Raw genomic sequence first — 14,253 nt, forward strand, 5'->3', positions numbered from 1 at the left:
TGTGTAGATAAGAATATTTTCTAAAAAGTAAATTCAATCTGAAAATTGTTTCTTTCTAGGCAAAATGCCAGGGAGACCTTCATAATTTTCACCATGACTTCAGCAGAAAGAACACACAGGATAAGGTAAGCAGAGAAAGAGGAACCGAAAGACTTCCCCAGTTAAAAGGCAGCAGGCATATTGAATGTTTTCTCATTAAGTTAATCTATTCAGTAGCCAATTAGAAACAAGAGGAAACACAAGGTAGAACCACAGAAATAAAATTGATGACAGTGCTCTCACAGGAGAGAGAGGGAGAATTCTCTATATGGCACGAAAGGAGGAGAATGTTTCAAACCAGACCTGCTCACATCACGAAAGAAGGCAAGACAGAATGCCCAACAGAATCCGAAGGGATTGGATTTGCCACCAGCCAAGTGTTTCACCAATTTCTTAGGGAGGCAGATTGGGTTTCCTATTGGAAATATACACGAGAATATGAATAAACACCTGCAAACCTTTGCTTCTACTGTGTAGTAAATCTGTACAGTTCATTCATAGCATAAGTTCAGTCAATTCTTGCTGAATCCTTCTGTGATCTTAATTAAATCCTGAATTAAAATGATGCACTCATGGATTGTCAGACTGATTTTGGGGGTTACTTCTGATACCTACATCTCTGTCTCATCTTTAACTTTGCTTTGAAATAGCCTTGAAAACACAGAGAAGTCCCCAAAATTATAAAACATTAGTCACTAAGCAAACTGATTAATTGTTTAAAAATATTTTGGAGAAATTATTCTGAGGTAAAGTGCATTTGGTCTGGATTAAAAATGATTGGGGACTGGTTCATCTTGAGGCCTGAGCTATTTCCTAAGGGACTTCCCTGTGACGGGGGCACCTGCTGCAGGCAGGGATAGAGGCAATGGTTGACTTCTGCTCCCTGCCACTGTGTGTCTCATAATAGAGATTTTGGTCTCAGGCTTCTGTTTCTACATCCCCAAGGAGGCTGCCATGATCAATAACAGCATTCAAGGGTACTGGGAGGTTGTGCTTTGTATGCTGTTTCTAAAGGTAAAAACCAATTGTCTGTTCATTCATTCATTCATTCATTCATTCATTCACTCAGTTTTTAATCCATTTGACGAAGACGGTCTAATTTCCATCATGTTTGGTGCTAAACAGACACCCATGGACACAAGACATGTGGTCTCTGCTCTTACCACAATGACAGCCCAGCAGTGAGAAAGAATCATAGTTAAACGCGAATTAAAAATAAGTGTGAAGAGTGCTTTCTAGGGGAAGAAATAAGATATTGTGGATCATGCAGTTGGAAAATAATGTACTTGAACATTTGGGGGTGGGAAGTAGGGATCAGGAGAATATTTTTATAGAAAGTGACTTATGAACCTGGAAGCAATAAAAAAAAAAAAAGACATTGGGGGTGTTGCAAAAAAAAAAAAGAGAGAGAGAGAGAGAGAGAGAGAAACCTTAAAGCTGAAGTGTGTGATTTTTATAAATTTCCGGGATCAATGTCAAGTTCTATTCTCAAAAAGCCACAGAGCCACACCCTCATAATTAACATCAGACAAAAACTTGGACAAGAGCCCTGTATATTAAATCACCTTCAATTTACCATCTGATAGGTAAATTATAGAAATATCTAAAAGAGCAGTGATGGGAATCTGACTCACTGATTCACCAAATATCTAGTGAAGTCCTGCTACGTGCCGGGCACTCTTTTAGTCCTAGCCATGCATCAGAGAAGAAAACAGAGTCCCTGCTCACCTTGCTTTTATTCTAGTGGAGAGAGAGAAAATAAACAGATATGTCAAGTGACGACAATGGCTATGGAGAAAAATAAAACAGTAGAGCAGAGTGACAAGGAAGAGTGATAGAGACCCGCACGATGCTTTTTTTGACAAGTTGACATTTGATTAGTTCGAAGGCCTTTCTGAATTAAGTGATAAGTTAGTCTTGTGGATGCCTGAAGGAAGAGCATTCCAAGCTGAGAAAATGATATGTGCAAAGGCCCTGTGGCAAAATTGTATTTGGCCTGTTTGATAAACAGCAAAAAGCACCCTGTAACTAGGATGGAAAGAGTGAGACGTGGCGTGGTGGCAGCTGAGTTCAGAACGTCTAAGGAATGAGCTGAGAACAAGATCACGCAGCTTAAGTATGTCAGAGATGGGATGATGCTTGGGGAGTAAGCAGACCTCATTTGGTTTAGATAATGGAATCACTGTGGCTGCTGTGTGGTCCACAGAGAGGTGAAGAGCGAAAGTGAGAGAGAGAGATTCATCAGGAGACGAGTGCAGATTACGATGGCCTGTTGTTACGGGAGGCGATGACAGCTGGCTGGATTCTTGCAAATGCAGAGCCATAGGATTTGCGGATAGATTCGAAATGAGTAGAGGGAAAAAGGAAAGTCAAAGATGACACCAAAGTTTTAGGAGTCGCCATTTACCAAGATGGGGAATTATCGTGTCAGACAATGTGAACATTTTTAAGGCTTTCGATACCTATTGCTAAAGCACTCTCAGCACAGGGGCTGTCTTCGTTGGTTCTAAGGCCATCCTGTTTGGAAACATCTTCCAGGCTAGTAGAAGTTTGGGCCATGAAGGAGTTGAGAGTAGCTGTGATGTTTGGACTTTTTATTTGAACCAGGCTTTTGGTTCTCTTGTGTAAGAAGATGAGGAGACAAATACTTTAAAATTATAACATATAACATGATCACTGGGTGACAGAGTATCCAAGACAGAGTAACATATAGTAGACACTCTATTTATATTAACTGAAATGTTGAGAAATAAAAGAAGGACCAAGTACAAGTATACGATCTTCCTCACTGAGATCGGATACTCTGTCACCCAGTGATCATCTCTGCATCCCATTCTCCATCGTACCACCTTTTCAGCCCTTTCTTCAAAGTCACTGTTCTAGGATCTCAAGCCAGGAATCCCTCTTTCAAAAAAACGTGCCAGATGGCCAACTTCTGTTATTTTGAAAAGTGGTAGGTAGAAAGGAGAGAAAAGGGCAAAGAGAACTTGAATAACAGGGAAAAGTGGGCTGCAGAGGTGCATATCTGCACCTCTGTTGCATATCTTCAGACTCAGCTGGATGTGGCCTGATCTACGAGGAGAGAGAACACAGAAACCTCAGTGCTAAACTAGACCAATCCGACGGTGTATAGCACAAACTGAATGGCCAGGGTCAACAGAAAGCACAGAAAGATACGTTCAATCTAGACCCCAAGAGTGTAATCCAGTTCTTGCACCGGGTTTACCCTCAGTTAAATCCAACGATTCGAGTCCCATAGGGCATCACCAGAACCTATCATTTCCAACACACCACGGCCTGCACTGTGTTCAGTGTAGATCCTCTAGACTGGAATATCTAGCTGTTGAACGGACCCAATGATTATGCAAAAAACTTCAGCTACATGTAGGACTACAGCCTCTCAGCTCAAAGTCCTCCATATTCACAGTGCAATTTGGCAAAGATATTAAGAAGAAAATACTTCTAAGATCCCAGTTAAGTACTTAATACCACATTGAAATACTGAGTCTAAACTGGTCATTTTTTATCATTCTCATAGTCCTGGTAAGTATTTTATGTATTCCTTTACTTGTTTTTGTTTGTCACCCCCACCAGAAGGTTAGCAGGAGGAAGCCAGGGACACCGGCATAGTGTGTAAAAGGCACACAGTAAATAATTGTTGGGGATTAAATGAATGCATTGTTTACTCATGAATAGAGGTTAGGGGCAAAATTGAGGACAAGTCTGTAGCTGTAAGGAAGACCACAGAGATATTATATGACTATAGCTTTACCCATTTAAGATTTACATGCTTACTTCCAAAAGACTTGAATGCTACTAGAGAATCAAATATACCATGATTCCCATAACACTTTTATTTGCAGGTGTAAGCTAGCATAGAAAGATGAACACGTTAAGACGTGACTTTATGACTGTTTAACTGAGCATTGCTTCAGTTTTGTTTTTGTTTTTTTTTTTCAGGGAATACATGGAATTTGTATATGTTATTTTGTAAGTCATCTTCCAGCCCATACTCCTTAGAAATAAAGATGCTTATTTTTCAACATAAAATCCAGGTGACATGTTCATTAGAGTTTTGAAATCTTTGTGGCAAAAATGCTGTGTTCATAAATTTTTATTTCACCATATTTCTCATGTAAATTGTTAGCAGATGGCATCCGATTGTTTAAATTCGAGGTTTCCTAATAGTCATTGAAAAATATCATATTAACATGTTGTTTATAATGATGTTTGTCCTCTCTTGATCGATATTCAACATGCGTTGGGCATTCTGAGGTCAGTGTTAATATTCCAGGAGAATGAACTATGCTGTCAGGATGTTGGAATCTTCTTATGATATCTATCGAACTTGTATTCAGATACTAGTAAATCATTTTTTAGTAGGTACTTGTTTAACGCATGCATAATTTTTTTTATGGTCAACCGACTTTTATTTTTTTACAATAAATTGAATCTTTTTTTCAATTATAGTTGACATTCAATATCAAATTTACATTTAGTATAATGCCTATCAAGAGACATTATCAAACAGAACTTCTGATGAAAATGACTATTAATTACAACAATCACAGTTGGCTTTCTTTAGAGACCTGGTATCTCACAGTCCCCTTAGGAAGGACACCCTTGGCAACAGTCCTTGAAGAGGCCCTTTTATAGTGTTCCTCTGGCTGCATGGCTGTCCAAGGCTTTGCCTCTTTTCCCCACGACTGGGTCTCAATCCAAGTCAACCAGCTGCTTCTGAGAGGCGCTGGTCCCCACCGTGTCTAGCTTACCTCTTTGGAGCTGAGTCACATTGCCCAGAGGATCTTAGAGTGGGGCTTCGTCCGGTGGGGTCCACGTACTCTCTGCCAACTACTCTCTTGCCTCTTCCACTTGTTTTATTCCAAGGTGCCTAGTGAACAGGGCAGCACTCTGTAACTTCACATCTGCTCTTTTTCTTTGGCCAAATATCATTTTGTGAGAATTTTTCCCATGTCATTTAATGTCTTCTAAAACCTAGTTTTAAGTAACAACATATTTCGTTTCTGGGATGTGCTCTAATTAAACCTTTCTCTGATGGTTAGGTATTGGGCTGTTTTCAAAGTTTTCCTTTTGCAGTGGCCTCATCTTTTCAACATAAAAACCTCCCCGTATGTGTGTGTATATATATATATATCTTGCTGTAATGAACATTTTTTGTACATATTTATTTTTCAAAGCTTTAATTTTTTTCAAGATAGTTTTCTAAAAAGATAATTGCTTTACAGAAAGGTATGAACTTTCCTGAGCTACTTGATATATTCTGGGCTAATTAGCTCTCCTACCAACTCTTGCCAGAATTGATTATTACCTTGTAGAAGTCTCTGTCAGTATAGTAAATGAAAAATCTTATTTCATTTTAATGCAGATTGAGCAACAGCTTTCATTTCACAATTGATAAGTTATACACATTTAAAGAGGCTTTGAGTCCTTTTTTTTAACCTATATTCTATAACCAGGAGGTCCCTTCTGAGCTGCCGACCTTTCTGTGGTCTTCATGTTTCATTAATACTCTGTTACTTAAAGCCTCAAGTCACTTTCAGCCTTAATTGTATTTTATTGTTCTCTATTGTTAGAGAATGTTTCAGTCAATTTAGACAGAAGGGTCTCTCTCCACCTTTTTTTCACGGGTTCATTTCCAGTTATAAAAATGACAGACTTTGTGAGAGATTATGTTAATTTTATTATTATTACAATGATTATTTTTACTCAAATAATATTTTAGGCTTAGAGGAGAAAGTTTTTGTTTTTCACTGAGGAGGTATGTATTCTTTTTACCATTTTAAGTGAGAAGTGCTTAAAGGCAGAAACTAAAGAAAGGTCAGAGGTTCTCAGGTTTGGCACAATTGTTTGCATTCCACGTCATATCAAAAAATAAATAGAAGATAATAAAACATCGAATTTCTTTAACATTTGCTGAGGGGAGTTTCTGCTATACTATTTTAAATTAAAGTAAGGATCGGCCATAAACATCAATGCCTGCTTCTTCATCACCATACTTATTTAAGAAGAGAGATATGTCTTTAGCACCCAGCCTCCCCTTTTTCCCTTCAGTGGGGCCCCCAAATCTGAGAAGGATGCTTAGTATCTTCATGTTCTCTCTCCCTTTATTAGAATCAACTGTTGGTCAAGTTCCAGAAAATCGTTTCATATTACAATGTTGCCTCCACCAGAATTATTTGTTTTCAAATAATATGAGCACTTCTGAGGTACTCAGAGTGAACACCCCTTTGGTAAATGTTTCGTCGTAGCCAGCTGGGCTTCCAAGTACCATCAAACATATTAGCCAAAGGAATGACTAACGAGTTGATAATCGTTAAAGTTCCATTTTTCCCTTTTATTTTTGGAAGTATAAGCTTTTGTCCTTCCTGTTGAAGGGTCTTCTGTGACTCCACTGAGAAAATAGCTACCATATGTCAAACATAGAGCATGCCAAGAACTGTGCATATCATATTTAACCCTCACAAAAACCTTCGTTTTGCAAATGACAAAACTGAAGCTCAGAGAAACTAGGTAAGTTTAGTTGTCAAGCAGTGGCAGAGTGGAGATTTGAGCCCCTGTCTACCTGACTCTAAAGGCCATGTTCTTAACCATTATACTCTTTGAAGGTTCAGCTTAATGGTAGACTGGTGTCTCTCCCACCCTTAAACCAGCTGCCATAATATAAGAAAGCTTATAAGAAGAACAAAATCTTCTTCACTTCCAGGAAATTGCCCCAGCTGAGCTCCCAGAAAGAGCCTATACCCAGGGCCAGGGTATGTAATTTGCAGGGTCCAGCACAAAATGAAAGCATGGACTCCAGCTAGGATCCAGAAAGCCAGTTCCCTCCTACAGGTCCAATGCCCTGTAGAGGAAGAAAAAGTTTTCCTCTACCATCTTAGGCTCTCAGGCTGGCGTGAGAATTAAACTGAAAAAGACAGGTGAACAGGAGAAAAGCATACACATTTTATTATTTTTTTTACATGTACATGGGAGCCTTTACGAGGGAATAAATCCTGGCAGAAGTGACCAGAGCAGGAAGATTTTATACCTTTTATACAAAGAATAGTACATTTCTGAAGAATTGATAAGAGAAAGGGGTTTGGGCTAGTAAATGGTGAAGAAACAACTAGGAAGACTAGGGGTAATTTAACAGGATTTGTTTGTGCAGGTTTCTTGGCCCCAAATTCCCTGTCTCTGTTGGTAAAGATGTTAGGACGGATATCTTACACACAGGAGTTTTATGACCTATTGCAAGAAAAAAGGGTAAGGGGAGGTAGGTCAGAGTGACCTTCCTGTTTCTTCTGTTTTTAAAAATTCCTTTCATTTAAAGATGTTTAATACACCAAAGTGTCATATTTAGGGGTGGCATGGCCTGAACCACATCGGCCCCAACACACGATAAATGGATAACCCCCAAAGATTGCAATCTCGCACACAGGACATGCTCAGAACTAAAGTCCCCATTCAATGCCTGAAGGTGTTGCATGCCCCGAGATGTTATGCACACCTGACCTTGATCTCCCTCAATTCTACTGCCAGGCTTCTGTCAGAAGTAGCGGGCAATAGCAGAACCCTGGCCATTTGCCGGCATGACAGGGAAAAGGGCAGCCATGGTCATGGGGCAGGTGTGGGCAGGAGGGGACAGTGTGGAGTCCAAGGGGTCAAAGAGTGAGAGCAGGCAGACGATTAGCCAAGAAGCCATCCTGGGGTGATAGGGAGATTGTGAGAGGCGAGGCTGCACATAAGCCAAGTCCCCAAGACCCCAGCACATGCATGCTCCATTGTCCCTCCTTCACTTACTGAGTACAAATAGAAAGAAAATATTTTTAAGAATTTTAAGATGGCAAACCATAGAACATTAGCCTCAAGTGTGGGACACCTCTGAATATGGGGCCCTATGTAACTACACATATCACACCTGTGCCCATGACACTGGCCATGCCAGCACCAAATGCCAACCTTCTGAAGTGAAGACATTTTGGTTCTGTGAGCCCCCCCCCCAGAGTTCCAGGAGGAAGACCAAGCAGTCAACACACAAAATCATGTGAGTTAACAAATGGTTGGTAATTTCATCCACAACGTTTTGAAGTGGTTTGTTACACAGCACTTGATAACTGATGTGGTTACTGTCATCATCCTAAGTATTACGGAGTCACTGGGAAGCGTGAGATATGATTTCTACCCTCAAAAAACTCACGGTATAATTAACAAAAAAAGGACCCGTAAAAGAATTATCAACCAATAACAGATAATATACTATCAAGAAAGGAGAAAATTGGAAAAGTTAAACTTAAGGACAATTCAAAAACAGGAAATCCTTTACAGCCATGCCACCCTGAACAAGCCTGATCTCGTCTGATCTTGGAAGCTAAGCAGGGTCGGTCCTGCTTAGCACTTGGATGAGAGACCACCTAGGAATACCAGGTGCTGTAAGCATTTAAAAAAAAAGTTTTTGTACAGCAAAGGAAACCATCAACAAAACAAAAAGATAACCAACCGACTGTTTGGGAGAAGATATTTGCTAATGATACATCTGATAAGGGGTTAATATCCAAAATTGATAAAGACCTTATACAACTCAACAACAAAAAAACACACAATCTAATTAAAAAAAATGGGCAGAAGACCTGAACAGATACTTCTCCAAAAAGGAAATACAGATGGCTAACAGTTATAGGAAAAGATGCTCAAGGTCGCTAATCATCAGAGAAATGCAAATTAAAGCCACAATGAGATATCACCTCACACCTGTCAGAATGGCTATTATCAATAAATCAAAAAACAGCAAGTGTTGGTGAGGATTCAGAGAAAAGAGAACCCTCATACAGTGATTGCAGATTGGTACAACCACTATGGAAAACGGTATGAAGGTTTCTCAAAAAATTAAAAATGGGTATACCTTTTGACCCAGCAATTGCACGTAAGGTATTTATCCAAAGAAAACCAAAACAATAATTTGTAAAGATCTATGTACCTCTATGCTCATGGCAGCACAATTTACAATAGCCAAGATATGGAAGCAACCTAAATGTGCATCAACAGATAATTGGATAAAGAAATTATAGTTCATACATACAATGGAATACTACTCAGCCATTAAAAAAAATGAAATCCTACCACTTGCCACAACGTGGATGGACCTAGAGGTTATTATGCTGAGTGAAATAATCAGACAGAGAAAGATAGATACCATATGATTTTACTTATATGTGGAATCTAAGGAACAAAAAGAACAAACTAATCAAAAACAGACTCGCAAATATAGTGGACAATTTGGTGACAGACAGAGGGGTGGTTGGGGCCTGGGAGAATGGGGTGAAGGGTTAAAGAAGTACAAATTAGTAGACGAGGATGGGGAGCATGGCACAGGGAATCCAGTTAGCATTAATATGATGGCTAAGTGGAGGGCCAGGGGAGGGAGAGAGCAATTGGGGGGATCATTTTATGAACAATATAGATGTCTAACCAATGTACTGTATACTTAAAACTAATTTAAATAAATAAACTTATTAAAACAAAACAAAACAAAACAGGAAGTCACCGGGGAAGAGTGGCTAGGCTATTCATGGAAAGCTTCCCATGGAAGAACCTGGATCAAGATGTAGAAAAAAAAGAAAAACCTGTGACCAGCAAACTAAAACCAGATCAGAAGCTGACAGAAATTCATGTGTGTATCAGACTGCAAGCCAGAGGCATAAATGAAGCCTGGGTCAAGAGATGGAGAGAAGGGAGGAGGCGTGTATAAGGTATAGGAAGCTACATGGTTCAGGTTCTTGATCCAGAAAATGGATTCTATGTGCTACATTGTGTGTGCATGCTGTGTCCCAGTTTATATAGCAGACAGTCAAGCAGGGTCACCCGTGATCTATGATCCAGTTATTACACATCCTTCAAGGTCTGGTTAACGGTGTTTGCTGGTCACAGGTTTCTCTTTTTTCCACAGCTCAGAGACCCTAAAACCTCTGGGATTCTCCTGTACCTTATCTAGGACCCTGTCTCTTAGGCATAGTCCATGCTGTGAATGTAAAAATTTAAAACTTATTAGTATATAAAATCAACTTGCAGAATTTACCCAGGTACCATTTCTCACACTTACTTATCCATGGAACTCTCTTTTCCCAGATCATGTTTTAGTTTCTCAGAATACCATTCAGGAAATACTACTTTGGGTTGAATTTCTACAAGTTGATTTGTAGCATACATAGTTTTGCAAGCTCTCCAGATGCGTACAAAGTTTGAGGAACACTGTTTTAGAAATAAGTAAAACTGAAGTCATAATAGTCCTCACATAACTTTTGACCAGTTTCACTTACTTAGTCATTAAGACTCAGATATGAAACCCTTTAAAACTCCATAACCTTTCTTAATTACAACTGAATTTCTCTGCTAATTGACAGTTAACTGTAATTTATAATCTTTGCTTAAATATTCTATTATATTGAATCTTTACTTTCTCTACCTTTGTATGACACTAGGATTCAGAAAATCTAAATTCTTTCAAGGCTACGTAGTTTGCTTCTTTGTGATATATAACTTAATATTCAATGTAGACACTCTGGTATAATAGATTTTGAACAAATAATTCAAGATTTCTGGGCCTCAGATATTCTGACTGAAAATCATAATAATAATATCTACTTTACAGCTAGTTATGAAAATTAAAAGAGATTCGATAGATAGCTAGTAAATACACTGGTACCTCAATGAACGCTAGTTTGCTTTCTCTTCTCTTATGTGCCTCGGTCCCATGGAGGTCAAAATGGCTAATAATATTGTTTTACCTATCTGCCAGGGAGTTGTAGAAATAAAATTGTATAGGCTGAAAAATGCTTTGGAAAAGTCAAAGGTGTTTTATGAATGGACATAACACTATTTTCTGCTGATGAGATCTGAAGCTTTTGGGGAGAATTATTTTCATTTTAAAGCATTCAACTTTTTGGTTTCCATTTTAAACCAAAATAAAGACCTTTAAATGGTATATGTCTTTGTGTTCATTAAATATTCATTAGCGGTGGTGCTAAATTAAAAGTTCCTCGCTACAAACAGATGCTCACATCGTTGTTCTGGTTGTATGTATATTTTCCATTTTTCTTCTTCAGTATAAGTTTTAAACAAACCTATAAAATACTCTTCCCCTTCCTCTACGCATACAAAGAAAGTTTTTACAACCTTACTGGCTTTTTCATGGAGTTTAAAGTTTAAATGTATATTTCTTCTCATTTCTGGGTTTGTGCAAGGTTAAGATGGGACATATTGAAGGGAAATGGAGAAGAAAACTTTTGGTTATGTCCAGTTTGTTAAATAAAAATGACCCCATGTGTTTTTATTTAAGTTTAAATCATATCAGCAAGAGCTTAGCATTTATAAAATCCCTTTATAATTCTCATAGATTCTGCTACGTGACTATAGAATCCCACAAATGCAAAATAACAATATTCTTAAAATTGAAAACCAAGAACTAAAAATTTCGTTAGCCCAGTATATCACCTAATGTCAAAAAACATAATGCAAGTTCTCTGAGTAAGATAGTTTTAACTGTGTGTACAATTTAGTCTATTAACATGCTCCGTTATTTTGAATTTGTTAAGTCCTTGAATAAAAATCTCCATGTTAACAGTTCTTGGATAAATTATAAAAAGTAATAATAGCTGCATTATCACCTCCCAGGGAGTAATAATAGCTGCATTGTCACAATGAGTAATGTTGTCCCCAATGAGCACACTTTACACATCTCCTGTACCAGGCACTGATTTGATTTTCTTCACACGGGAGGGGAAAAAAAATTATATATATAATATCTTTGGCTTCCACTGAAACAAGGGACATGGTCAATGACTCCATTTACTAAGTTAAGTTCGGGATCTGTGTGCCTGGCCAATCTACTGACAGACCTGTGGAGACATGCCTTATGCCAAGGATACGGGCTTTAATATTTTTACATACTCAGTCTAACAGGCATATATTATCATTATTTGTTTTGCAGGTGGGAGATCAGAGGCAATTAAATGGGAGGAATTGCAGACCTGCAACTACTTCTAGATTTCTTAACCTCCAAGGCAGGGAGAATAGCCAAGACAACCCTTGATCATCAGCTGATATTTAAAGTGAAGCTGGAGAAACAAAACTCCTGCATGACCAGACCTCTCTGTCATGCCAAAGAAACGTCTTGGTTAGTGGACGGCCCTCCTCATCTGGGGGAGCAGGCTGGGTGGTGCTGCAAAGAGCTAACTGACGAGAATCCTGGAGTGGGGAAGCAGACACCGTTGGCGCTCACCTAGGAAACTGCCAGGGTTCCCTCTACGTGGCTGCCCCCAAGGCCTCTTGGGAGAAAGGCAGTCAAGGAATTTAAGTCTTACTCAGGCTCTGGGAAGCCAGGATCAATAATATAGTTTTTAAAATTTCGTTAACCAATGTCACCATAAAAAATAAATAAAAAATAAAATAAAATAATTATTGCGATAAGATCAGTTAACGTGAGATCTACACTCAGCAATTTTTAAATGCACAATACAGTATTGTGACCCGTAGGCACAATGTTGTACGGAGACCCCTAGAGCCTATTCACCTTATATAATTGAAAGTTTATACCCATGAAAAAGCAATTCCCCATTTCCCTCAGGCCCCAGCCCTTAAGACCACCATTCTACTTTCTGTTTCTATGAGTTCGAATAGTTTGGATATCTCATAAAGTGGAATCATGCAGTATTTGTCTTTCTGTGACTGGCTAATACCCCGCTGAGATTGTGATTTCAACTTCTTTGGATATATACCCGGACTGCAGAATGGGTGGCATTATGTTTTTCCATAATCTTGTCACTCTTCCTGTTGTTAGCTGCTGTTGATGCTCAATTCGTTAGTGGGTTCACAGTGATATTCTACAATTCCTTCTTTGTTTATTAGCTGTAATATTTCTATAGACAGAAACTTTGCTCATTGTCACCATACCATTTGGTCATCCAATGAAACAGTTTTATATTGGACATGTAGGATAAATACTTGATTCCTCTTTTCTATTTGTCTATTTTTGAATTAAAGAATTTGTTTTCTTAAGAAAAGAAAGTAAATAGATTTTTAAGCTTCTTATGAACAACTTGTTATTTGTTTAAACCTAATTTGTCCAATATTAAACATATTTGAGATCTTTCTATCTATTCCAGTTATAACCTATTTGAAAGCTCAAATTGTCACATCTTTAGTGTGAACCTCTTTGAGTTTTCTTGAATTCTGTAGGCACAACTCTCGTAGCATCAATGGATTCTTTGTTGTATATTATGAGATGTTCCAGGTTTATCTTGTCTATTTCCTGCCCCAAATTCAGAATCATCCAGTTTCTTTTAGTGAGAGACCGTATTTCAGGAACAGAATCTGTGCGCTTGGCATATTCTTTGCTACTGAGTTGATTGTTGTTTCTAAGCCATTTCAATGGATATGGCTAGGGAAAAATATACTTAAATGCAAAACACTTTCAATTCATACTCAACACAGCAATGGTTTCACTTAAGCTTTTTGGTCTTAAATCTGTATTAACTTTTCTCACACCAAGAATCCTAGTTCTCAAGGACATTTGGGATGAGAGAATTAAAATATCAAATAATTACTTACCCGCTTTTCTCACACAAGACATAAAACATTTTCAGAATAACAACACCAATATTAGCAACAAAAATATGATCGCTGAATATAGTTAAAACATTTTTGTAGCTGTCCTCCCATTATTTTATATCTTTATTGCATTTACATTGTTAGAGAATAAATACTACGTTCTCTGCTCATTTAATTTTTGTTCTACATGTAAATATACATTTAATGCTCGCTCACTATTAGCCCTTATGTCTCTTCAATTAATTTCATTTGTCTGCAACTTGTTCCACAGTATATTTCTCGGGAAGGGCTCATGATGAGAACATATCCCAAGTTTTTGTTTGCTAATAATAAATTGTCTACAGTCTTTATATTTGAAAGTCAGTTTTGCTAGATTAAACATCCTTTGCTTACTTTTTCTCTCTTTCAGTATTTTAAATAACTTCCTCTATTTTTATTTTTGTCAAATGGTCTGGTTTCAATCTAATTTCCTTTTTGATATAAAAGACTTTGTTTTTTTTTTTTTAAATAAATGTCCAAAAGATTTTTTTCTCTTTAAATTCAACAAATTTTTTTAAGGAATATCTTCGGGTTAGTCATTTTATATCAACATTTTAAAGTTTGTAGCATGCT

General features: G+C 37.9%; 1 pseudogene; it reads left to right on the forward strand.

The window, feature by feature from the left end:
- The first annotated feature begins 8,356 nt into the window (after positions 1-8,356).
- LOC111740988 lies at positions 8,357-8,475 on the forward strand (annotated as a pseudogene).
- The last annotated feature ends 5,778 nt before the right edge of the window (positions 8,476-14,253 follow it).

The sequence above is a fragment of the Pteropus vampyrus genome, unplaced genomic scaffold, assembly GCF_000151845.1.
Source record: "Pteropus vampyrus isolate Shadow unplaced genomic scaffold, Pvam_2.0 Scaffold71, whole genome shotgun sequence".
Lineage (NCBI taxonomy): Eukaryota > Metazoa > Chordata > Mammalia > Chiroptera > Pteropodidae > Pteropus > Pteropus vampyrus.